A 26416-nucleotide genomic window follows, 5' to 3' on the forward strand; every position below is an offset into this window, starting at 1 on the left:
CTCAATTTGATGCCTCTGCCTTATCACTGTATATATCTGATATTTACATTCTTTAGTTGCTAGTATGTGCATTCTAATTTCAGCCGCTTTCTACCCCACTCCTCCAAGATTGGCAAATATAAAGGAAATTCCGAAGGTTTCCATTAATCCTATGTTGGGTAAGTTCACCTAACGAAGTTAGCTTCTCAGTGGTGTTTCACCCACAGGCCAGGGGATTGGGACTGAAGAAGGTGTAGTTCCCTCAAGTATGGAATAGACCAACTCAAGCAGGCCAGTACCCCTTGTTTCTTCCTTGCCCAGGAGGCCTCCCACAGTCTCTCCCGCCACCTGCCTGGTTCCACGAAGCACTAGATGCCGAGGGTAACATCTGGTGAGGGGCTGCTAATGCAAGTCAGGGGCTCCGCCACCTCAAGCTGTGGGTGCCCCCACCCTCAGGGCTGCGATGGCCTTGGAACGGGCTGCTTACCACCCTCTGCCCTTGGAGAGTGTCTTCAGGTGTCCACATGCAGCTAGCAAGTATGGAGAGTTGGGATGTACCTCGGTGTATGCCCAGCTGTGCATTTTTATTTTTTCACTATTTTGTTCAGTTGATTTTTTCTTCCTATTAGTCAATAACAGGCTCCGGAATATCGAACGTGGCCAGCAGATCCCCAGGACATCTTAGTCCCTCGTTTCTTCGTCAGGGAACCTTACACTTTAGTGGCTAGTAAAAGGGAAGCCTTCCATTGTGTACAGCTCCAAGAGTGTCCCATTGCAGTTGAGTCAGGAGTGGGTAAATAAGAACTTGTTTTTTTGGAGTAAATGCACACGGGGGTGAATGACTTAATTCTGTGCTTTGACAAGAGCAAATGTTGGGGATGGACATGTGAATGCATATCCACCACCAGGCTCTTGGTGCCTGTCTTGCAGGGACACTTCTTATACCAAGACACCTGCCTCTACTGCTGCACAAGTTTCCCCAAACAAATCTCATCCCACTGATCCTTCCATCAGTGTGCACCACCCCTTCCCATCCTATACCTTGACTAGCCTCCTTGGACATCCTTTGACTCCTTGCTTCTAGAAACGATCCTTGGCTTAAGTCTCTGTGAAGATCACCTCTAAGGACTCGATATGTGTTTATGCATAGTTCTATATAGTTTCATAAGTAGCTACTCCCTATGTGTGTGAGATAGGTTAGTAAGTAGGTAGGTAGGTACATATGAAACAAATAACTCATTTTTGCTTGAGTCTGTTTCTTAGGGTACTTGAAACTAATTATCAGAACCCCAAATTTGATGCATATTTTAAGTCGATTTAATGATAGCACCATCATTTAACTGCCCACCTAATTCTAGTTCAACGTGGACATATATTCAAAATTTGCCATGTAACAATAACACTCATTCATTCATTCATTCATTCATTCAAAATATTTAATGAGTACCATATGTGACTGGAACAAGAAAGTAAGGCATGGTCCTAGTTCTCATGGAGCTCCAGTCTAGTGGGGGAGACAGGTAGAGAAATAATTACAGTCCATTAGATAAGTGCTATAATGGGGGCAGGCTTATTTATAAACCATGAGAGATCAAGTCCAGCAAGGGAATTAAGGGTTTACCAGAGCCAGGCTCCTAAATATCAGTAGACCCAGTCATGGCATAGATTTCATAGTTTGGATTGACATGTAGAAATCTGGAAACAACTATGCTGATTTAGCAAGCAGGGGAGGCTTTGTAAATAAAGGCCACGGCGCTCCGTGATTTTTTGATTTTTTGAGTGGGAGTCTTTCTTAGCGGAGACATCTACCTGAAGTAGATGAATGCTGACTCTCTTGACTCCTCAATAATCTCAGTCTTCGCTTTTTAGCCCAGGAAACAATAACAAACACAGCATTTAGTACAGAATAGTTTCATCTTCAGAAGAAATAAAATTACAAATGAAATACCTTTCATGCTCATGTAATTTGACCAATCTTAATACCTTAAACTGTTCAGTAAGTTCAATATGGGAAGATGGAAAAGAAACACATGGGAAATAATCCTGGAATATCAAATATACAGATTTTGATTGAAACATGTTCCCGGGACAGGTACAGAGAGGATGGGAATTTAGGGGAAATGAGAGGGGGCTTTGTCTTGGGCCCGCTCCCTTCTGTGAGGCATGAGACTGGCCTCTGTCCCCACATATAGGTGCACTGTGGGCAGTTTATGTGAAAGCACTTTGTAAACTGTGAAGCATTTTACCAATGTGAGGCGGGATTATTATCATTATTTTAAAATGCTACCTTATCGCCTGGAAAAGTTAACGTGCTCCAGAGAGTCACTTAAGCAATGAAAAAAGTCTAGTTTCTGAAATATCTCTGCCCTAATTATGCAGTGAATCATCTCCAACCAATGCTGGTGGATTTTAAGACTCAGTCCTGAAATTTTGCATAATTCAAAAGAGATTGCTATATATTTTTTTTCTCAGTTTAGCAGACCATAAATACATTCATATGCTCTTGGTTGACCCCTCACCTAGAATTATAAACTAATTTCTGGTTAAAATTACAAAAACACTTTGCTTTTATAAGGTTCTCCAAATTTTAGGGGTCTAGGCATTTGTGAGTCTTATGTTGTCCAAAAAGCATCACCTTTGTGCTGACAGTGGATAAGGCACAAGTTTTCCAGCATCGATCATTGTGAGCAGAACAATCATAAATGAGAACTGGCCCAGCATTTCAAAATTACATCCCAAATGGTCCAAGCTTGGAGCATTTCACCTGAAAATTATGCATACATAATTATTATATTATATATAAAATTTTATATTATATATAAAATTATGCATACATTTCAATACATACATTCATTAAATTGTAAATCGAAGATGTAAACCTGAATGACATCATCTAGTAGAAATCTTCCATTTTGCAGATAATAAAACTGAGGCGCAGAGAGTCTAAATTGTTTACCTGAGGCCATTCAGCTAGTTAGTGGCAGAGTCAGAACCTGAATTCACATCGCTTGACTTCCACTACAGTGGTTTACCTACCACGCTAACATGCAGAAGTTCAAGTACATTTACAAAAATGGATATTGGTGTCAAACTAGCACATATTTCCTATTCTGTTATTTTATGTTGGGTGATATTAAGATCATGGTGTGTGTTTTTTAATCCTTACCCAAGGATATGTTTGTTTGTTTTTAAATTGATTTTTAGAGAGAAAGGGAGAGAGAGAAACATTGATATGAGAGAGAAACATTGACTAGTTGTCTCCCATATGTACCCCGACCAGGATCAAATCCATAACCTAGATATGTGCCCTGACCAGGAATCAAACCTGCAACCTTTTGATGTAGAAGATGATGCTTCAAGCAACTGAGCCACCCAGCCAGGGCAAGATCATGTCTATTTTTTTTTCAAAAAATTACATGTCTATTTAAATATCTGCATTGAAGTTGATGTGAGGCATGTCTTAGTTACCAAGCCCAAGTCAGTAAACCTGAGTCTCTTTTGGGTTCTTCATTTAAATTTGAGCCTGAAAATTAATGTTGAAAGGAAATGAGAACAGGCAGCAGGATGGCTGTATTCTGTTTCTGGAAGATAGCTAAATGTAGAATATATTTCAAAACACTCTATTTATTGTCCATGTCTTGAAGTTCCCCAAACCCCATTCTTCTTGAAGGTGTTGAGTCTCTGACGGGTTAGACTTGATCAGCCGTGAAACTGCGACCTAATGTAAACTTGCTAAGAAATAGCAGAATAATATCCTTGCCCTGAGGGTAAAACACTCAACTCTAGGTTTCCCTCTTTTATCCCTGCTCAGACGACAGTCATATTTCTTTGTTAGTATTTCCTCTTTGCATTGTGGTCCAATTGACGTTGATAGATAGCGAGGAGAAACTGAATTCAAAAGGAAAAAAAAAAGAAAAGGAAAAAAACAAAGCTCTCACACTGTTGGCTCAAAACTAACGGGTGTGGAAAGCTCTCTAGCTGGGCCTCTCCGTTCTGTTATTTCCTTGGGCTGCAGCTGCTGACAGCAGACACACTGAGCTATCATTTGGCCACATTTGGCTCATGTAAATTGTGATAAACAGCGAGCCCATAATATTTATTTTAAAGATTCGTTCCGTGAAGGTAAGCATTCTTGACGTGTGTATACATGCTGGTAAGTGGAAAGCTGCAGATGGGAAGATGGGCTCTTCATTTCATGCCACACGATTAATACGGCTGCGTGGTGCTCTCTCCCCACAGGTGCAGGGGTGCTGGGACCCTTTGAAGAAGTGTGTAGCTAATAGCCCATCTATAATTCAGAAGGCGTCTTCGATGGAAGACCCCCGGGGATAAATGGACCGTCTGTAAGTAAACAGCATGTCAGTCTTAAGGAAAGAGTTATTACTTTCAAAATCGTCATGACTATTTTTGTTGTAACCTGAGTGTCTAGAAATTCCTCAAAAGCTCTGTACCGATTTTTAATGATTTTTAAAGTTATGAATTAAGGAGTACACTATTTTCTCAGCCAGACCTACTTGATATCTTTCTTAGAGGCATCAGTTATCAAAAGTAGAGTTCTAGAAGGAAAAGCCAACCTTTAGTATCACTTAATTACTAGTTCACCAAAAGCATAAGGTAATTTGAAGTCTTACGGTTTTCTTTGCCCCAGGGAGAACATGTATTTGTCTCATAAGACTTGAAATTAATATCTAAGTTTGGATTGTCTTATATGTATTTGTTTTAGAAATACGTGTGTGTGTGTGTGTGTGTGTGTGTGTTTAGTGTGGTAGTTTTGCAGTTTCATGAACTCTAGGAGTGGCTTTACAAGAAGGAATTCTCTAGGTCTCTGAGGTTTTCTTTTGTTTGTTTCTCTTGTGAGCAGAAGAGAAAGGATCCAGAAAATTTCCCCAGATTCCTATCAGGAAGAAATAGTTGCCTCATAAGCAAATATTCCCAATTAGAGGTAATCTTAGGAATAACCTTTCAGTTCTTTAGAACTTGAATAAGTCAGTGGGTATTAATTTTAGGAAAAGCATCTTTCAGTAAGTGAGGCTGTTCCTTGGGACATATCCGTAGCAATATTTGGGGTGACATATGTGACTTGCTCTGATTGGTTGTGGCGCCCTTAGACCTGTGGTTTCGTAGCTCAGCCTTGTTCACAATAGAATTATTACAAACCCAAAGTGTGATCTTTAGTAATGCTGTTGTGGTTCCTGTAAATGCGTGTCTTACAAGACCTCTTGGTGTTAGGCAATAAGCAGGAGCTGCTAATGGATGAGGATTTTAATAACAAAGGGTCAAGTGCTATATCGGCACTTTGCAGTCAGACTATATGCAATTACAGTGTATTTTATGGATCTCCTCGGTCATCTTGTGAGGTAATTCACACAAACACTTCCAGATCATTCCGTGTAGCACAACTTTTACCCCGAACAGGCAAAGCACCCTGAACTTAACCCATCTAATTGGTTTGTTTGTTCTTTTAAGCTCCCGTTATGGGCCCAGGGTATTTGATTTTATTATCATGTTAAAAATACTTTTGTAGCGCATATAAAATAAATGAAAAATAAACTCACTGGTCACTACTTCCTACTGCCCCCTTTTATGTAACTTTGCTGCTTAGATTGATAACAGTATCTGCTGATAATATTTCTATTGCTACTTTATGTTACGCAAATTCTAATTTAAAAATGGAGACATTAACTATGATTTGAGACTGAAATGAACGAACAGAATGCAATGAGTCGTTTCTCTCTTGCCCATCACCACGAAAAGAGGTGTCCAGTGAGCAATCTCATTATAGGGCATTTTGAGGTTTTTGTTTGTCACGTGAAGAGTGAAGCAGTTTTGTTCTTAAAGGATGCCTGGCTGTCTCAGAGGCACAAGACTAGGGAGGGTTGTTCTCAGGGGTGGACACTGTGATTTGGTTCCTGCCTGCTGGACTGTGGAGGCACACAGGGCCCCTGCGCAGAGCCTTGGCCGGCCCCCTCCAGGCTCACTGCCTCTGGCTCTTGGGTTTCCTCTTTTCCTTTGGACGGCGGGGAAACAGGTTCAAGATGGGAAGAGGACCTAGAACGTAGAAGAAAATGTTAAGATAATTCAGGAACATAAAGGATGGAAAGGAGATCTAGAATAATTCCAGAAGCGCTCATACTCCCAAACATAAATAGAACTTTCCCTTGCTCTTCATGTTTATCTTTCAAAAGCTTTCTTAGAAAGCATCTCAGAATAAACACAAGAGTATATGGGACCTGACCCCCACTCCCCGCTTCAACATTATCAACATTCTGCCATCCTCATTTCATCTTCCACACCCCCACTCTCCTCAGCACCACCGGGGTCATTTCTTTAGATAAATTTCACGTACATCGAAAGGCACAGTCTTAACGGTATCATCCTGACAAGTGGTCATACCGATCACAATTAGAATTTCCATCTCCCCAGCCAGTTCTCATGCCCCTTCTCACTCAGTACCTCCCCAATACCCGTCCCCCACCCCAGAGACAAGCGCGGTTCCAATCTTTGATCGGTTTCACCTGTTCCCAAAGTTTACACAGATTGAATCCTCACAGAATGTGTTCTCTTTTATTTCTTCCTTTTTCATGCAGCATTAGGTCTGTGAGACGCATCTTTATTGAACGTGTGTCAGTAGGTTATTCATTTTTATTATGGAATAGTATTGCATAGCACATTCTTTTTAAAGAATATTAAACATATTCTAAGCACTTGTCTGGAGACTTCAGTTTCTGCAAATGTAAAATGAGGAGCTTGAAAGCCAATTAACCTAATACTGTCTCCGCTTTATTATTTATAATTCATACTTGCCTCCACTCTGTAGCTCATAGGAAGACTGGACACTTGCTTCCCTCAGCATGTTCCTCTTAGAAGTAGGACCTTTGTTTCCCTACCAGAGATGGTATTTAAAAACCAAAAAAAGCTCTTTCGTAGGTTTTGCATGCAAAGCCAGTTTATAAAACATATCTCTGTGTGTATAATTATCAGGATAGTCTTGTGAATGTCTGTTGCCTTTGTAAACGGTGATCCTTTCTCAACTTTACATGGTTCTTTCTTTACTCTGTGGATAGACATGTATGTGACCAGACAGGAGAGGAGTCAGTGAAACCCCCTCATTTCTCCCTAGTAAGCCAGACATCTGGTGTGGACAGGAGGCTAACAAGATGCCATGACAGCTGGGGGGCCCAGGGCGTCTCGCTGTGGGAGAGGCCAAGAGGATCTCTCTTGGCATTTCAGTGGGCAGCGAGGGGCCATAGTGCGGGGGTCCCTTAGAGAAGGTTGCATTTTCTTAATCTTGGTGCGGTCATGCTATGTATGACTTGTAGCTGGAAGTTGTGAGGGGGCTCGTGACACTTGAGGGAGGAGAAATGATCGATTACTTGAACATCAGAAGGTACAATATCCCTAGTAGCCTCTTGACCCCAGCCGGGCTTTGGAGATGCGTCTCACAGGACAAAGGACCATGGGCAGAGGTGAAGTCATTTCTCATTCTGATCCTGGGTAGATGCAGCACTGGGCAAAGGCTGTTCAATCAGAAGTCCCACCTTTTTTATTCTGGAAAGTTCTTCTGGTGTGTTTTCCACATCTAGGAAGAAGTAGCTTGTGCGATTTTGTAAGTTTTGTCCACTCCTCGATTCCCCTGATGAGGACAAAAAGGAGAGGAGGGGGTTTTGTGGGGCTCTGCCTCATTTCTGCACAGTTCTGGCCACTCCTGTTGTCTCTTGAGGAGTCCCCATTTGGATGAGCATAATCCACTCTCTCTCAGTAAACAACTCTGAAACACAAACATGAGAGAGCCAAGCTATGGCTGCATCTTTCCACTTCTTTAGTTTATGAGGATTTCTAGAAGGAAATCATGTCATGATAAGGAAAGCATCTACTAGCTCCTTGAAAAAAAGTGAATTAAAAAATAAATCACCATATCCTTTCTTGAGGCTGTAAGGCTTGCAGTTAATAAAATCCACCATGGAAGCCTGGCTGGCATAGCTCAGTGGTTGAGCATTGATCCATGAACCAGGAAGTCACAGTTTGATTCCTGGTCAGAGCACATGCCTGGGTTGTGGGCTCAATCCCCAGTAGGAGGTGTGCAGGAGGCAGCCGATCAATGCTTTTCTCTCATCACTGATGTTTCTATCTCTCTCTCCCTCTCCTTTCCTCTTGGATATCAATATAAATATATATATATTTTTAAAACCCACCATGGAAAAAACTAAACCTTCTGTCTGAATTGGGTAGGCAGTCTTGTATCGTGAAAACTACCTTTTAGATTCAGAGGCAGACGACCTGATTTAACATTTACTAGATAAAAGACCTGGGCAGATTTCCAAGCACCAGCCTCCTTAACTGAAACACTGGAGATAATATTTACCTTCTCTTATTAAAAATTACAGTTTTGTAGGTTAAGTGGGATCGTGTATTTTAAAGTTCTTTGAAAACTGAAAAGTACAACATAACTTTAATGTACTTTTATTGGAAATGTCTCTAGAAAAGTGTGGTCATGGATAAAAAAATTACCTGGTCACCTATAAGTCTACAGTCAATATTTAAAAAGCAACCATCACACCTATGCCAGGTATGACATGCACCAACACTACTTATGTTTGGTTATGACGTTGTCAGCTGTGGGGAAATCAGGTCTCCCACTACTCTAAAAGGAGCATGTTATTATGCATGCTAGATAGATAATTTACTTTCATGACAAAAATTTTAGGTGATGATATTTGAGAGCTTTGCAGAGTAATTATATGTAGGGCTCCATTGTGTTATGTCGCCTTTAAATTATGGTAAATTTGAAATGCTAACAGCAGCTTTGCTGGGATGCTGGGTTTGGCAAGAAAACCATGAAATAAAATATGTATGTACCCTATTGCTATACTTGGACATTCTAAAAACGAAAAGTGACTTTTAACCAAAATGGAAGAATTAAATATCTATTTCATTAACAGAGAGAGGCACACTGTTTAGCAGAATTTACTAAAAGTAGTTATAACAAGTTTGATATATATGTCAAATTAACTGGGAAATTATCAATTAAACCAAGACTTAATTTTTTTTAGCTACACCATGAATGAGATGTTTTATATGAGTGGAACTTTTAAGTAACTTACATGTAAAGCTATAGAATCCAGTGGTTTTATTTCTTTTATTAAAAAGCAGGAGCAACTTATTGGAAGCCTTTATTAGTTTCTTCAGATTCCTAGAACAACATACCATAGACTGGGGCTTAAAACAGCAAGCATTTATTGTCTTAGTTCTGGAGGCTAGAAGTCCAAGGGCAGGGTGTGGGCAGGGCTCTCTCTGAAACCTGTAGGCAAGCCTTCCTTGCTTCTTAGCTTCGAGGTGTGCGAACAGTCCTTGCCATTCCTGGAGTAACAGCCCCAGCACTTCTGTCTCCGCCTACCTTGTCACATGGCCTTCTCCCCCTATGTCTGTCTCTTCTTCTAAGGACACTAGTTATATTGGACCAGGGTGCAACCTAGTGACCTCATCTTAACTTGATTACATCTGCAAACACTGTTTCCAAATAAGGTCACATTCCCAGATACTGGGGATTAGGACTTCAACCTATGTCTTTTTTTTTGGGGGGGGGGGGGGTTGATGGGGAGGGGGTGGCAGAGGACACAATTCAATCCATAACAAAACCTAATAATAAGAAAGGGAAGCCTAAAACCGTATCAACGTGCTTACCTATTCCACCCCTCTTGAATAATTCTAGTTTCTTTGGTTGCAAGTAGTGGGACTGACCAGGAGCTGACTTAAGCAAACAGGAGGAAAGTCTTAAGAAAAATGGTATCCAGGGAATTCAGGCAGTTTTCTTTGTATATTTCTCTATCTCTATTATTATTTGTAAATCTTCCCTTTGTTTACAGACTGGCTTTCTCTATTCCCTTTGCATAGTGCAGGCTGCTGCTGACTGTGGCTGCCATGTGACTGGGCCATCTATGTGCAGAAGGCAAGACTATGGCTCCTCCTGCACAGGCCAGGGCTCTGGCTGGTGGAACAGGGAGCAACAGCAGCCACATGTCACTTCCCAGAGAAGGGGCGGGCAGACCACCCAGTAGGTGCCTACTGTGACCCTTTCAGAAGCCCCAGGCTGTGCGCGTTGAGGCCCCAGTTTGAAAGCAGAGCTCTAGTCCTACATCTTCATCTTGCAGGTGGGGAGGTTTAGCCCTGAATGTGCCGTCACCCACCTCTAATCATTTTGATGGAAATATCTAACAGTGAATATAGATAATTCTTTCCTGATGATTTAAGGTCCTTGTTACAGCTATCAGTTATAAGCTGTATCCCTGATGTACTAGTTTTTCTTCTCTCCCTTGGTTTGTCTGAGAGCAGCGATGCTGTGCATTTTCAGCACTAGGTGGCAAAGCAGGGACCAAACACAGCAAGTAGATACTAACTTGAAAATGGGCAGGCAGGTGGGCATAGTGGAGAAAGCCCTGGCGTGGAGTCAGAATACCAGGTTTTGAGTCACAGCTTACTAAGGAAGGGGCCTGGGGGGAGTTATTTCAACCTCTGAGCCTCAGTTTTGTTTTTATAAATAGAGATGATAATATCTGCACTGCTGGGTCACTGTGATGAAGAAATAAGGTATCGTCTGCCAAAGTACTTTGTAGGCTGCACAGCAGTACACACAGCAGGTAGTGCCAAGCCCGCGGGCGTCCTTTCAGAGGGGCAGGGCACTGAGTCAGACGTAGCTGCTTCGGTCCTTGCTCTGCACTTGGACTGCTCTTTAACCTTTCTCAGCCTCGAGTTCATCCCACTACTGCCGGATGCTGGGCCCGTCCGTGCGCCTCCTTTGGGCCATTTCCTCATCTGTAAATGAGATGATGCTAATAACTTACAGCACAGGTTGGTGTGAAGATTGAAGGGGGTTACATGTGAGAGTTCTCCGAATGGTGCCTGACACACAGTAAGTGCTATCTTAGCACTTGCTATTGTTACTAATATCAAAAATGCCAGGCATACAAGAGAGCAAATGCTTAAAAACACCATTGTTAGTTAAATTGTTGAGACTGGGGTGATGAGGTACTGTCTCTCATTTTAGACATAGTGTTAAGAAAAGATTATGACTAGGGATGCCTGACCAGGATGGGAGGAATTAGGCAAAGTTTTGCCTTGAATAGGCAAGGCTGGTTGGAAACACTAAAAGAGCCACGTTGGGATGTGATCCAAGAATTTGGGGGAGTCTGGCTGTCGAATTTCAAATTGGGCACCGGGTTGTATTAGCGGTAGGGTATTTTAGGTAAAGAGTAGAACCTAGACAGGAAAATTGTTCCAGAGCCAGGACAGTGACTTGTTTACATTTCCAGGGCCAAACACAATGCCACGCCCTTTATTTGCATTGTTTATCTGAGCTGGCTGGAGCCTTGTGCCCTGGTACAGCTCACGTGGTCCATATGCCTTGAACAGATGGAGTGTGACAAGGATGAGCGTTGCTTGCGGCGGATGCTAGAAAGAAAGGAAAGAGAATCTCTAACCATTCAGACTCACTGCCTGTGGCTCTACTAGGGTAGAACTAGAAGAGAGCTCCTCAGTTCTTCATTTTACCAAATGTGCAGGGGTCTGAGAGCTCAAATTACTGTAGAGGTCAGGACCGGGGACCTATAACCAGTTAGCAGTGATGGATACAATCTCTCTTTTTGAGGAAAAGGCACATACTTTGGGATATTTTTGTTTGGAGGTAGGAAGGGAAGCTTCAGTACTTAAAAGAAAAAAAGTAAAAACCTTCCTGGTTGACAATTCTGTTAGGAGTGATGCTAATCACCAGAAGAATGAACTAGAATAAGAAAGCCAATCCTATATAATAAAAGGATAATATGCAAATTGTCCCCTCGACCAGGAGTTCAACAAGGGGGCAAGGCTGGCTAACTGCCCGCGGCCCCTCCCCCCCGCCACCCCCAGCCCCTGATCGGGGCGGGCTGGCTGGACCCCACCCATGCACAAATTTGTGCACTGGGTCTCTAGTTTAATATAATGCCACTACAATAAACATTTTTCTGTAAAGAACCTGATAGTATTTTAGGCTTTGTGCACCAGAAGATTCTCTGACATATCTCAGCTCCTCAGTTGTGGCATGCAAGTTGCCATAGATCAGACCCACAGGAAGGTAGAGATACCAGTTCTCTTGTCTGCGTGGGGTGGTTCGTTTGGCAGCTTTTCTCATCATGGCTGCAGGGAAGCACTCGCCTTCGGAAAGAGCCCAGATCACGCTCAGAGCTGTTCGTGCCCGGCCATGTTTCGTGAAGGTAGAGGTCTGCCCCCAGCACACACCTCTGCTGAGAACCCTCACTAAGTGCACCTCCGTTAACGGAAAATTCCTGACAATTCCAGCAGAGGATGAGGTTTACATGTACTTTTATGAAAATAGGATTACCAACAAAAATGCCCATATAGTTTCATTTTACCTATGTATATGAATATGGGAATGTAGATGGGCAAAATATACCAAATTTTCATATGTGTTTTGCAAATAAATCTTATTCATTGCAGAATTTTTCTAAACTGCTCTACCAGGTTAAACTAGGTCAATTAAAGTTCATATTTTAAAGAAGTTCTTGAATTTTTAAAAGCAGTATCTCAAATTCAATCTTAACATAGATCGGACTAACATCCTCTTAATTTGAAAAAGTTTGATCATATAATGCACAAACCTGTACGCCCATGTCTCATTAATAAAGCAGTAACTGAGCTTGTGTTCTTATCAGTTGAAGTCAGAGGATACCCGTGAGGGGACAGTTGGGAGCATGAGCTTGGGGGAGTGGAAGGCTTGTGTTGGAGGCCTGACTCACCTGCTGCCTGAATGGGTGCAAATCTCTGAGCATCTCTGAGCATCTTTGAACCGGCGTCTCCATCCCTAAAATGGGGATACTATTTCAGTGCTGTGTGTCTCAGAATCGTGTGAGGACCAAAAGGAGAACAGGAGTAACTTCACTGAGCAATGTAGCAATATACATACACATTATGTTTTTACCAAGAACACATCTGAAAAAACAACGAATGCCCGTGTGTTCTTCTAGGTGGTATTAAACAACAACAACAGACCTTGGTGTCCTCTTTAACAATTTTCACCTTCCTTTTGGAAGGGAAAGGGAAAAATCTTTTTAAAATTACTGATTTTAGTTCATTAATTGTTTTATTTTGAAGGATGATATGCATAATGCGAAGGGATGCAAGAGAGAATTGGTATTGGGTTGTAAATAATAAAGTGAATGACTATATATTCGTTTCTTCTCACTTTTACTTAAATCACGAATTAAACTAAAATTATTTTCAGGGATCCCAGAGTTTATGGTAATCGATTTTGATATCTAGAAATTCTCAAAATTTTACTATATCAAAAATCATTTGGCAAGTATATAGTATATGCTGATTTCTTTCATGAGGTTGTTATATTTCTTTTAGTGTATAGCCATCTAGGATTTTTTTAACAATAAAATATTATGTTTTGAGAGTGACCAAATATTAATCTTAACATTAGTTATATTTATAAAGATAAAAATATATGTTATATTATTACCTTAAAATGCCATTAAAAAGTTAGGTTATTTATTTTAAAATGATCTATTTTTTAAAATTCCATATCTAATTTACATCAAGAAACAGATTTTGTTAGAATAAGGAGAAATGACCCAAAACACATTTTACTGTTTTCACTTTAGCTGCTTATAGTAGTGTCTATTCCAGTTTCCGTGGAACATTGAAAACCCATACATTTACCTGGCCCCATCTGGTAAGCTGGGCTGGGTAACTTTAAAAATGAGTTCAAAAATATTTTGTGTTCGGGCATGTAAAATTATGTGCCCTGAAAAATGTTTATAATTGGTTAGCCATGCCTGCATTTAACCACTTGCGTTCTCAAAATAAGAAACTGTTGGTGGTGAGGAGAAACCCAAATAACTTATAAATAATTCCATCTATAGAGCTGACTTTTATTAAAGTTCATTTGTTAAGATGTTCACATTAGACATTAAAATTAGTAGTTTGCTCAGATTCCAAATTATTTGAGGGAAAATATACTCACTAATACTATGGACTAACAAAATCAGATCTATATTTTAATGTAATAATTAGCATGTTATCTTATATTTGTTAAACAGATTATGTTTGCCCTAGGACAGGGGTGGGCAAACTTTTGACTCGAGGGCCACAATGGGTTCTTAAACTGGACCGGAGGGCCGGAACAAAAGCATGGATGGAGTGTTTGTGTGAACTAATATAAATTCAAAGTAAACATCATTACATAAAAGGGTACGGTCTTTTTTTTTTTTTTTTTAGTTTTATTCATTTCAAACGGGCCGGATCCGGCCAGCAGGCCGTAGTTTGCCCATGGCTGCCCTAGGATAATTATTGAATACGGTGACTGATTTCAATAAAAATCGACATACCTCACACTTCTACATTTTAAATTCGAACTGTGAGTCAGACTGCCATCTTAAAACAATATAGCCAACAAAAGTTTCACATGAACATGTGATCTATTCGTGATATTAGATGAGGACTGTAATTCACAGACCCATCAGCTCAGGCAGCCAGAGAAGTGACTGGGCTGATTCACACGTGTGTGCCACGCGTCTGTGGTGAACTCATTACTTAGAGCAGTGGAGTCCCTTTGAAGGTTGCGTTAACTTCTTGGGACAAAGGTGATCTGCAATTTTAGTTGAAGTTTAGTGGCTTCCATGGATACTGCTAATAAGAAGCGAATTGATTTTGATATTACTTTGTTCTCACCTACCTCAAAAATTGAGAAAAGAGATTATAATATTAAAGGCATTTGTAAAAGCAAAAAACAACAACAAAAAAACACACATACAAAAAAACCAGTTTACAACCCTGTAGCTTAATTGAAAGTTTCAAGATGATAAATTTGTTTTGCTAAAGTGAAAAAATATATTGTAATAAAATTGATTGAGATATTGTTCAAAGAACCCTTTAAAGTTGTTGCCAAAAAGTTGTTTGTATTTTTTTAAAAAAGTTGTTTGTATTGATAGCTAAATTTTCCAGTTAACTTGATAACAGTTCTTAAACATACAAGTTGCAGAGAAAGATAAAATGGGTTGGTTTTCTGGGAAGGTATCAGCTTTATGTCCTTGGAGATGTTCAGTGTCTATTAAGTAAGAATAAATAACATTTGTTAGGCATTTACTATGTAGCCAGGGATGTTCTAAGCACTTTACACATATAGCTTTGGCTCATAGTACCTGGTGATGATCTGTTGGAGACTGTGCATGGGGACTGGTGGAAGTGGATTACCTCCCAAATCTCTCCCACTGCTGAGATTTAGTGAATCCAGATTTATTACCTAGCGCTTATGAAAGAGAGGAGATGGGGCTATCAGGATTAAGGTAGTTTTTCAATATTCAAGGAGGCAAAATGGATAATGCTCTGTGTTCCTTTGGGGTTAGCATATAATTTTGAAGAAAAATTGTTGTATTTTTTCCAGAAAGGTTCACATAAAGTACATACAGTTTAGAAATACTTATGCTGTTTCTTGCCATTTCTCAAGCCCTTTGTAAGCCCCAAAATATAGTATTAAAGCCCCTTCATTCTTTTGAATATCTTACTTATTGATCTGTGATAAATAATATAAGCTTTAGCTGGTTATAAATGAACTCAGGGGGCATAATCTTGTTTCTTTTCTTTTCACTTATCTTTTTTTCTTTTTAACAGAAGCTCAGATCAATAGTGACAAATTTAATCTCAAAATGGGAAATCTAATTTCTTATTGTGTAGGTAATAAGACACCTTTGAAAATATGTGCAGCCTTGAGAGAAAAGTATAACAGTCTTGCTTGTGAAATATTTAGAAAACACAAAGCAATTTACCTAACTTTTCTATGGATTTAGGGAAAAATAGGTATGTTTAAGCTTTGATGGTTTAAAAAAAAATATCAAGAGGCCCCATTTCTCCCAATTTGAAGTCTTAAAGAAGTAAAGGAATTCTACAGTAATTTCTCCAGTTAACAAATGCTTGCTTTTCCATGCATCCTACATTTACAAATTTCTGTAGGAATTCTAGGGATAAATCTTCATCTTGCTTTGAATAGTCTTTTGTCTAACTTCTGTTGTTTCTTCACATATACACGAATCCCTTCCTATTTGTAGTTCCACATTTTTCAAAATATTAATCTATGAGTATTTTTAGTTAATTTAGATTTAGACTCGCAAATATGCTCATCTTATTAGCCTTAATGCCATGTCACTACAATGTAATATGAGGACAAATCTGGGAAATGACTACAAACATCATATTCAGCCTTTTTTAAAAATTCATTTTACAGAGAGTACGAGAGGGGGCGGGGAGAGAGAGAAACATTGATGTGAGAGAGAAACATCTCTTGGTTGTCTCCCAATCCATCCTGACCAGGGATCGAACCGGTTACCTGGGTATGTGCCCTGACAAGGAATGAAACCGGCCCGCCACCTTTTGGTGTACATCGGATGATGCTCTAACCAACTGAGCCACACCAGCCAGGGCTCAGATATTTTAAATATTTTTTTCTCATTTTTTCAATTGAGGCTGTTTTCATCTATTGTTAATTATATTACATATAATCTCTTTGATTCAACTCTAAATAACAGTGCTGGCTTAATTTGAATTAGAAAAAAATTAAGTGTTTACTTATTTTTTATTTTTGGAGGGGATTCAAGTATAGCATGAGGGGAATAGTTCATCTACCATGTCCAGCCTAGATTAGTCTAGAGATAAATACTTATTTTTTTTTAAAAAAAAAATTTAGATACATGTTGAGATTCATGGCACTTCGGGAACTGAAATATATTTGCAACTAACTCCATAGAGAGTTAGCTGTGATTCCCTATATAAGTTTTAGAAAGACATACATTTCATCTAAGTTTTAAAAAGCTTCTTGACGATAGTATATATTCGGTTCATTTATTTTATGTGTGTATATAGTTTTGGATCTAAAACCATGTCCCCCACTTCAGTCTTGATTTCTAATCTTCACTCCCTGGGATGGAATGGTCCCAAAGTGACTCGGGGTTAGCTTCACTCAGCTCACTCAAGCTGAACGGTGCCTGGGGGTGTGGCGGGGACAGGAAGCGCTCCTCTGGCTCTCAGAGGTGTGGTTCTGTTGACTTTGGAAAGAAAGGATACAAGTATCTCCTAAAGTGGATTAGACACGGCCAGACAAGATGATATGCATTTGCACTCTAAACTCTCCAAGCAGCTGTGAGAAGGCCTTATGTGTGAAATTTCTTACCTTCTTAAAAACCTTGATGGAGTTGTAGCTGAGCTCTTAACAGTCAAAAACAAACTGCCAATGAAGTTTATTTTCCTTTTTGCTGAGTTTTCTGGACCATTGTTCCGCTTGAGGGGCCCTGTTTGTTAGTTTTGGCTCGGGGACCTCTCTTCCTCCAGGATAGGCTGTCCTCAGGCACTTGCACACCTCGGTGCTCAGGGCGGCCTGACAGTTTATTCACAGCCCCTGCTAAAGCATAATTCAGCTGCGGGACTTCCTGTCCCAGAGGAGGGGGTGCAGGGGGGGTAAGGGGGGTCTGCTCTGTCATGTCCATGTTGTGAAAAACCGGGCCATTTTTGTTTGTTCTCACAGAGGGTTCCTGCTAGAGGTTTTATCCCCAAGCTGGCTCTCAGCCCTTTTCGCTGGGACTTGGACACTGATCGGATTTTCTGCTTTCACGGCCCCTTTAAAAATAAAATTAAAATATTTAATTCAACATTAACGGTGCTTACAAGCTACCCAGCAGAATAAAATCACATTACAAACATTGTAGTATTAGATTTGATCGCCACTTATTTCTTCTAGCCTGTCCAGGGATTTCTGCATGTTCAGTAGAACTAATTTGCTGTCAGACACTGAGGTCTTCTAGAAGGCCAGCAGGCTCCAGAAATTAATTTATCCAAATAGCCGAGCCCTCCTAGGCCAACCATAGAGGGATCCCAAAATGGCCTGGGAAGGCAGAGCGTCCTTTTGAAGTCTGGAATGTTTTGACTGACTTGAAACAGGCGGCTGGAATGAAAGGATAATTTTCAGTGACCCAAGGGATTTTTTTTTTTTTTGCCATTTTCAAATATTAGGTAAAACAAAGAGAAATTGCTTGCTCTAATTTAGAAAGACTTAGTAATCAGGAAGGCAACCAGACTGAGAGAGAATAAAGTTCCAAGGTATAGAGCAGAGACATTTATAGACGGCTGGCAATATCAGAAGTTATACCCTTAGAAGAAAAATCTTGGAGGGGCTGTATTTTAGTCGACATATCTGTATTTCCATCTGCTACACCTGAATTATTTTCATAATATATTTTTTTAAACAGAGAAAGTTAATTGCTTTGATTTATTGTGATCTAAAAACATTGCTATATTTTAATCTTACTTTTATTAAACAAACAGGAGGTTGTAATTTAAAATAGCCTACTCTACTAAATTGGCTTACTAGAAACACTGAGTTGATATTTCATATTTGTCTAATTTTCAAAAAATGTCAGTAGATCTTCAGAGCAGACTGTTCTGTGAGCTGCCAGGACTTTCCAATGTTTTTTGACTCCAAGTGGGAGTAGTCGGTCAAAATCATTTTGAATGGGTTCATTCCTTCCTTACACCGTAGATAAATATTCATTGTCACAGAAACAAAAACACACATACACACAAAACACCCTTTCTGTTCTTAGTGAAGAAAATGAATTAAAAGTAGAAATGGTAACCAAACAACTGATCGTTAAGACAGAAGTAGGGAATGCTTTTTTTTAAACACAATATATTCCATGTCACCTATAGTGCAATTAAGCGCTTACATAGTATACTTAAGAAAACAAGGATTAAATAATACTTGCAATTTAAGAGTTCTGGATACTAGATGCCAACTGATTATGAACTTAGGCTTTTTTTTACAGTTTTGGAGAATTACAAAGTAATTTATGTACTGATGAGGCCACAAGCATGCCAATCCTGTTGTTGGCAATTGCCATGCTTTAATTGGTGAAGTATGTCCTGGTTTCATTTAAATAATAAAGAAATTATGATTTTATTTATTTTGGTTTGTTGTGGGGTTGGTTTGCTTGCTTTGAATTGGGTGGATCAGCATTCTACATTCTCACTGCTGAAGTTGTCAAGCCTTATTTCTTTAAGTTTCATCTTTAATTTTTGCACCAGTTTTCCATTTCCTCAGCCGCCCTTACAAAGCCAAAGAACCCGGTAAATATAAGAAAAACCTCTGAAGACAGTGTATTTCTCTTGGGAGGTGACATTCATGTTATTCGTGGGTGTTATAGAGAGACAATAGCATGGTCCCTTCACCTTTTCGTCATCTTCAAGTTCTTCTTTTACCTACTGAAGTTCTGAGTAAAAAATGTCAGTAAGTTGTGGGAAATAGCCTTTGAGAGAGAAGGAGATAGAGAGGGTTAAGGGACAGTTGACTGGGGCCAGGAGTGTTGATGAATTTTGAAGGGAAGGTGAGTCGAGCTGTCTTTGGTAATAAGAAGTAAGACTCTATGTAAGTACATAGTAGAGATTTGAGAAATGTGCTCAGCTGTATGGCAGAAAGTAATCATTCATATGAACTGGCTGAGGATCAGCTGTACTAACTCTCATTGTTCTAAAAGCCATAGTTTTCTCCTTGGCTTCACATATTCTGTGCCCACTTCTCTGCCGGACAAAAGCCTCCTCCTGTTTTGAAGTCAAAGGCTAATTAATGCCTGTGTGAGTGTATTTTGCTAACTCCAACTAGTTGTCTTTTCTCTTGATCCTTTATGAACTCTACTGTACTAGTAGCCCTCAGTACGTTAAATTACAACTCTGAATTCTCAGAGGAGCACCCTGTCCTGTCTCTTAATCACTAGCCCATTACTGTTGCCTGGTAGTTACTGGCTACTAAATCAATATTGCTTCAATGAATGAATGAATGAATGAATGAATGAATGAATAAAGGACATGAAAAAAGATAAACTATAAATACTGGGAAAGGTACCAAAAGCTATCTTTGTGATGATAGGTTATTTTTATTCATTATCCTCATCTATGTGTAACTAGCTAATGCCAACTTGATCTATAGAGGGGGTAATTATTACAGTTAATTGAGATTATGTTTGCACACCATGATCCAGATTTATTCAGTTTATTAATCCCATTCTTAAAAAAATGTTTTTGTAGATTTTATATAGCATGTAATATGTCAAAGTACAGATATACTTAGTTTATTATATTCATTACTTTTCAAATAAGAGAAAAATTAGAATTTCAAAAGAAAGTTTGACTTGCAAAGTGTCTTGTTGGGAGTATTTAGAGTAAACAGTTATGGTTTTAATAGAGGCTGTAATGTTCAATGGCCTATTGTTGAAACGTTTTGTTTGCTTTTAATTCTTTTACTTACAACAGTCACTCCCATTGCATAAGAATCTTCAAAGTAAGTGGAATGCAAATTTGTGTAAGAAAAAAGCCCTGGTTAACATAATTTTTGGAGTTTCCCATCATTTATTCCAACAGTGCTAATCTTGGCGTCTTTCTGTCATGGTGATGCCTGGTATGAACTTTATCAGTAGTAAAGATGTGCAAACATAATTAATTAGCTTATTCTTTTGATGTTCAGATTCAACTTGGTTTTGAACCTGTGGTCAACTGCATAGTTTTACAGAGCCAGAAGCAGACACTTCCTTTATTATAAAAGGATAAATGAGATTAATTTCTCTTGGAGTTAGTAGTAAGAAATTGGGAAGCAGAGGATTGGAGAGGGAGAACATGGCTTTGAGGTCATGTGACTTGGGTTCTCATTGGGCATTGTTACTGACTGGCTGTGTGACCCACATCAAGTTACTTACCTGGCCTTCCTCATCTGAGAGATGAGCTAATAAGATGTCATGGAGTCACAAGAAATAGATGATGCATGACATATGCTAGCTACTCAACTAACATTGGTCTCTGTCTTCCGAAGCAATCTCTTTCTTTCTTTTACTGGACACTAAATCAGCCTTTCTTTTTTATCACATCACCAAGAAGGAAGGTCAGAGGCAAGATTAGTGCTAATTATTGGAAATTGTCTTATTCCAGATCTTGGTATAGTTCTCTACTTTTTGTCTACTTTACTGATTTTTATTTTTATTTTTTGCGTTTTCATAAAAGGCTGTGCTATTTCTATACAAATACTACATTGAAATAAAACTTCAAGCAGTACAACAAATTATTAAAAAATAAAGCAAAGGAAAACCACTTCAAATCTTACTATTGACTAATAGCCACTGGTAATATTAGATATATCATTCTAGACTTTTCTTGATGCATATGGAAAATAATTTTATAAAAGTTAGATCATTCTATGTAATTCTATTTGATTTCAAGGGAAGAAAAAAAAACTTGAGTGAGCTAAATAATTGCTGAACTCCAGGAAGATTTTATTTTTACAAATAATAGTAATTTATAAAAGACAATCTCAAGAGAAAAAGATTAATATGAAACTACCAAGGGAGAGTTATATTTTAACTACATGTATCAATGTTAGATAGGCTATTGACTTTTTTCTGTAAAACCTGAGAAAAATAGCCCACATCTCAATTCCGTTTTCCTAGCTGCCAGTTTTTGTTAGTTATTTTTTTTTACATTGTCAAGGTTCATGACATTCTGTTAGGAACAGTCTAATAGTCTTTTAATTTTAAGTGCTAAATACTCTACCATTTTAGTAAATCCAGTTTGTTTGCTTTGATATCTGTAGTAATTTTGGGGGGAAGTGCTCTGCTCCCTGATTTTGTGCAAGTTTAGAATGCATATGTGCATATGGAAAATAATTGTCTTCATACTTAAAAGGCAACTTGGAAGCCCATAAGACTAGTGGGTCTCACCCGTCCCCCCGCAGCTAATTTTTTAGACATCACACCAGTGTCTTTTGTTATTGCATGTTACTGTGGAGAATAATGAGATCGACTTGTTTCTTCTACCTTGTGCATGGTTACCAGGTAGATTCTTTTATCTTGAATATCCTTATGCTCTTTCTTTGTCCTTGAGGTTACATGAAACATATGTTTGGGCATTGATTTTTCTGTACTACTGTTTTGCCTTTTTTGTGGCACATAATGTGTCTTTTAAAAAAGTATTTATTAGGAAAATTTTACTATTGCTATGTGAGATTGGTGTGCTCTTTTAATTGTCAAGTTCAAGCATAGATTTCAGGGAAGATTTGTTTCATTATATTTAAATTTTTTTATCTACTTCATTTATTGAATTAATTCCTTCTGGGTACTGATTATGCATATGTTAGATATCTTTTATCTGTCCTTCATATAATTTATACCAAATTTGTTTTGAATTCTTTTCCATTTCATTTTGAATAATTTTCTCCAGCTTCTTTTATTGTGGTTCTTGACTATTTAATTCATATTTAGTCTATTTACTGTGTCTTCTAGTGTAGCTTTTATCTTTGTGACATTCCTGTTCTTCTTTTCTTATTTTTTCTGGAATTCTGCCTGATCACCTTATAGCACCTTTATAATTTGAACTGGGTGTTTGTTAGTTTGTTTGATAAAGAGATCATATGCTCTATATTTTATTTAAAACTTCTTGTAAACTCTTTTTTTCACTCTTCCTGCATAAGGTCTCTTGTGTCGTAGGTAGTCGTAGGTAGTTCTAAGCTATTGGGCACCTTTCTGACATTCGGCTTAGCTTAGAAGACATTATCATTCATTCATGAGGCCACTCGAAGGGGCAGTAGGGAAGCTAGTGATTTCCTCTGAGAAACCGGGTGGGCATTGTACAAAATGCACAACCTCTTACATTTTGCAGGAATGCTTAGAATTTATGTGGCACTTTCCAGATTGATGGGTCCTTCACTGTATATGTATCATTTGATCATTGCAGCAATATATGAGTAGACAGGAAATATTACATGCTTTTTTTTACTGTGGAGGGGATTGGATTTCAGAGTGTGTGAGTCTTGGTCAGGGTCATCAGGCTAGTGAACCAGGTCCGGGACAAGGTCACCAGTACTGAAACCCCACCTCTGGTTCCTAGTTTGGTTGTGTTTTTTTTCTCTCACTTTGCTTCTTGTGCCGGTGGGAAATAGACACCTAAGATTATTGTATTAATTACATAAATTCTCCCAATTTTTAAAGTACAGTCCTGCATCTTGGTTTACTAAATAGCAATGAGAATATCAGGGACAGTATGTCTTAAGTGGCAGCATAGGGCATGGAGCTTACAGGGTCTAATGGCTTCATGAACAGCCCCTCCCACCTCTCTTCCCTATGTGCATCTTTGGTTCTAACCATGCTCCTTCGTGTTGTGGTATAATCACTCTTCTCACCTATGTTGGTTACTCTGCCTAGAAAGCCCTGCTTGTCTTGCCTAACCGCTCTAGATCTCCTGGAGTTAAATTCTACTCATCCAAAGGGGGAAAAAAGCCTTAACTTAAGCATCATCTCTTTGGGGAAGATGTTTTGTCCTAACCCAAAGGCCTGTGGTCTCGTCTCATAGCTGTGAAACATCTTCTTCCCTTGCTCATCTCTTCCATGAGCCTTTAGGTCCGTCCCTTTGGATCAGGGACCATGTCTGATTTTGGCTTTCTATTGCTTACATCTTATAATAGTACTGGAATAATGTGAGTGAGTACATTATTAGTCTGCAAGGGGACATGTTGAAGGTTTGTCAATAGGCAATTTACGCTACCAGATTCTTCAGCACCATTCATTTGGCTTTTATGTACAAGGTCCTTCAAAGAGATTAAATGGGGAAGAATCCTTAGGAGACTCTTACAGTTGTAGGCAAGATATGAAGATGAATCAACATTCTCTTCAAAGATGTCAAAACAGTAAGAATAAAAAAAAAGAATAAATTCAAAAAATATTACAAAGAAAGAATGACAAGTCTCAATGAGTGATTGATCGATAGGATGTCTTTGCTCAAATGGTTCTTCAGCCTGGGAAGCCCTTTCTCTCCTTTTCATATATTTAAATTTAAATATTTCAATTTTATCTACCCTATATGTCCAATTTAAAACTCATCACGTCAGCTTTTGCTATAATAATTCTGCGTAACAAACAAACTCAACATCTCCATGGCTTCCAGCAGCAGATGCATTTTCATGCCGGGTGTCTGCAGGTTGACTGCGGTTCAGCTAATCTAGGCTGAGCTCAGCTGGGCAGCTCTATCTCAGGCCATGGGTCAGTGGTGTTGGCTTCAAGGTTTGCTTAGGTTCAGATTTGCTCCCTAAGTCTCTCATCATGCTGGGCCTAATGACTACCTGATTGTAGCACAGGTGTAAAAGAAAGCACTTAAAGTCTCTGCTCATGTCACATCTACTCACAGCCCATTGGCCAAAGTCACATGATCAAGCCCAACTTTACTAAAATACTACTGCATTTTATTATGCATTAAAATAATAAACAATTTATTGCATGAAGATGAGATAGTATATAATTACAGAACAACAGTCCAAAATATCATAGCATCTTCCCTATGATTCTCTCAGCTAGAAACACTGTCTTTCGATTCTAAACTGTCACTGCACTCTATTTGTGCATAGCACATTCTTCTTTGTGCTATTAAAGCGTGGACTCTTTAAGGCAGAAAGTGATTTATTTTCTTTAAGAAACAGGACAAAATATTCTCCTGAGAAGCAGTTTCCAGTGTATAGTAACAATGCTATGCATTTGAACCTTCTCTAAGTATATTTTTGAAACATACATGGCAATCTATTTGTGTGCAGTTATAAAATACTAGAGGCCCGGTGCATGAAAATCGTGCACTTGGGGTGGAGGGCGGGGGCGGGGGGAGTCCCTCAGCCCTCTTTCGAGAGGGCACAGGCCAGGCTGAGGGACCCCACTGGTGCATGTTTAGGGCCAGGAAGGGACATGGGAGGTAGGCCAGCTGGGGAAGGGCCACGGGAGTGCTCCAGGGCATGTCCGGCCCGTCTCAATCAGTCCTGATCAGCTGGACCCCAACAGTAAGCTAACCTGCCAGTTGGAGCCTCTGCCCCCTGGTTGTCAGTGCATGTCTTAGCAAGCAGTTGAGCGGCCTTAGCATATTATTAGCATATTACGCTTTGATTGGTTGAATGAACGCCCGGGTGACCGGGCACTTAGCATATTAGGCTTTTACTATACAGTGGGGCCTTGACTTACGAGTTTAATTCGTTCCGAGACTAAGGAGCTCGTTAAGGAGCTCGTTAACTCAAATTACTCTATCAACTCAATGCAAAAAATTGGCCGAGAGACAGCTGGTATCTCAAAAGCCTTGTTAGTCGGGACACTCGAAAGTCAAGGCCCCACTGTATAGGATTTGTAGACGTGGCTTGGTGAAGCATGTAGAGATACTTCCTTTTTATATCCTATTGACTTGCATTGGCTCAGACACTTTGCTTTACATTCAAAGTACTGGAAGTCAGAACGCATTGAAGTTTACTCAGAAAGGGGCTGTACAGTCTGATGCCAAATAATTATTTTTCTCTGTTAGATTCTAAAATCCCCTTCCAGACAGGTTATTAAGATATTTTAGGGATGAGGTTTCTTCCTACTTACACGCACTTTCTGAAGTAGCTTTATTAAGCAGCAAACTGCCAGCATATTTTTTTTGTATGAAGGTAGTTTCTAAATTAAACAAATTATTACATCAATTACAAAAAGTTGACCTATGTGAAGGAATAATGGCATTACGGAAAGGTTTGTTTTCTTTTCCTTTTTAAAAATATAATATTTATGAAGTTGTATGACTGAGGCTACTTCCAGGAAAATGATGTATTTTCTTGCGTTAAGAAGCCAAACAAAATAAACTGTTATGCGAGATATAGTATAGTAATATATTTTGGCCACCTTGGTTAGTGTAGTAGAATAGGGTGACAAAATGTATTTTCTTTGAATAACCTAAAACAGTCCTCTTTTGAAAAGCCAGTTTGTTCTGGTGAGTTCTGTCTATTTATAGTGTCACCAAAGACCTGGAGCAGAGTTTGGATAAGTTTTTCTGTGTAACGGAGAGAGATGTGAATCCAAACACAGGAGAATGTGCAGAAGCAGTACGCAGAGTAGGTGCTCAGAGAAAAACAGGCCCCCCGGCTTAAACAGTGAGGTAGCATCATGTTAAAACCCCAGCAAGCCATGATCTGACCGACAAAGTTGGCTGGAGACTCACAAGAATATAATGAATTCATATTGTATCATTTTATTTTAACGTAAAGACATAAGGTATGTTTATGTCAGAGCTTTCTCTTTAATCCTCACCTGAGCATATATTTTATTGATTTTAGAGAGAGAGAAAGGGGCAGGGGAAGAGAGAAACATTGATGTAAGAGAGAAACATCAATTAGTTGCCTCCTGTACCAGAGAGCGATCCTGCTACCTAGGTATGTTCCCTGATGGGGAATTGAACCTGCAACCTTTTGGTGTATGGCCGATGCTCCAACCAGTTAACCCACCCAACCAGGGCTTATGTCAATGTTTTGATGTTAAGCCAAGGCTTCCTTTGAGGATAGACCAAAGTTTGGAATTCAGAATCC

The 26416-nt window shown here is 39.3% G+C and overlaps 1 protein-coding gene across 1 annotated transcript in view; it reads left to right on the forward strand.

Moving 5' to 3' along the window:
• Window positions 1–4273: 4273 nt before the first annotated feature.
• The window catches only part of EYA1 (EYA transcriptional coactivator and phosphatase 1), a 274836-nt gene continuing 252693 nt past the window's right edge, over window positions 4274–26416 (forward strand). Inside the window, exon 1 of the mRNA XM_006086365.3 lies at window positions 4274–4322. The gene's annotated coding sequence lies outside the window, so the exon portion shown is untranslated. The remainder of the gene's footprint in view (window positions 4323–26416) is intronic.

This window comes from Myotis lucifugus, unplaced genomic scaffold (genome assembly GCF_000147115.1).
Source record: "Myotis lucifugus unplaced genomic scaffold, Myoluc2.0 scaffold_27, whole genome shotgun sequence".
Lineage (NCBI taxonomy): Eukaryota > Metazoa > Chordata > Mammalia > Chiroptera > Vespertilionidae > Myotis > Myotis lucifugus.